Consider the following 1,588-nt stretch of genomic DNA (forward strand, 5'->3'; position numbering starts at 1 on the left):
ATATAAGCAGTGGCTGACCTAAGATTTTCTTTTAATGGATCTTCTTTTTCCAATGTTCAGATATTGCACAACCAAATATTAGAATTTTCGATTAAGTCTTTTGGGTCAGATCAAGATGAGTAACATAACATACAAAATTATAAATAGCATATTGGCATTGTTGTGTGTTGACAACTTGACATCCCAAGGAGACGTATGTTAGCGATCCATAGACTATAGGTAGCTAATGTATATGGAAATATGATGAGACAAACATAAAAAGGGTAACAAAATATCAAATCAATTTCCCTTTTGATGTCGAAATTATTATAAACCTTGAAATCAATTTTCATTTCCACTATACAAATCATTTATAGCCTCAAGAAACAACTTAAAATAAAACCAATCACAAAACACAAAATAAAAGGGCTTACAACTACACAAAATTTTAATATTGGATACTACTGGTTCCATCTATTTATTCTTGTGGGTCCTTAAAATTTTAACATACTGTCTTTATCAAATTTTTATAAAATATTGGCGTCCCGGAACCCCAACCCACATAGAGTGAGTCCACCCCTGAATATAAACAAGAACTGAAACTTGAATAAAAAAAAATAAAGGAGAGAGGATTGAAACTAAAAGTGGAAGAAACCGGGATAAGAAACACGGCTTGCCCTTGTTAAAGGTTTATATGTACCTAGAGCCTTGGCTCTAATACCATGTGAATACCGAAGAGGTGAACGTCTAAGCTTTGTATGTACCTAGAGCCTTGGCTCTAATACCATGCAAGAGACTACAATGTGTAACACCCACTTCTTTTGTTTTTTATTTTTTTTTATTTTTTTTTTTAAGAAGCTTCACAAACAAACATTCTAAAATGATTAGCATATTTGAATCTTCAAACCTGTAAATTATTTATAAGTGATTTGTTTTACATGAAAAACAACATATAAAATTACGTGGAATAGGTCCCAAAGAATTAAGACCATCCCCCTTGATGATATTTTCCTTTGATCGGTTGCCACTTGTATTTAAGAAAGAAAGAAAATTACTTTCTTTGCAACCAAAACTCACGACCTGTTTGCTGCACCAACCAAAGCTTACAACTGGTTGCCCAATATTTTATTATTAAACACCAACATAGGACTATATGTTATTGGTTTCATTAAATTCTTTTTGCTCTTTTCTTTTTAAAAACTATTTATACTGTTTGACGCCTTTTAATAATTTAAAAGTTTCAAAAAATCTAAAGATGTTCGGATAGAAAATTTATAATAACAGAGTTCTTTTCAAAAAAGTTTTTTTTTTATATAATAGTAGAACTTGGGTAAACTTGAGGGTTGGTTTTTTCTCCAAATAATATTTTCTTTCTGTTTTAAATAATCATATATATATATATAATATTTTATATAAAAAAATTTTAGTTGGGTTATGAATGAGAATGAAAATTTTAGTTTGGTTGGTAATAGATTAATGAGAGAGAAATTAATTTTATAATGAAAAGTTTGATTGGGTTAGGTTGTGAATGAAAGTAATCTATACTTAGGTTGCCGTACCAAAGTCAATCCATTAAAAACATCATAAACTTGAAACTTTATCAAAGATT

Source organism: Bidens hawaiensis, unplaced genomic scaffold (assembly GCF_021521415.1).
Source record: "Bidens hawaiensis isolate Kalapana, Puna unplaced genomic scaffold, B.hawaiensis_p1.1 tig00050764_1, whole genome shotgun sequence".
NCBI lineage: Eukaryota > Viridiplantae > Streptophyta > Magnoliopsida > Asterales > Asteraceae > Bidens > Bidens hawaiensis.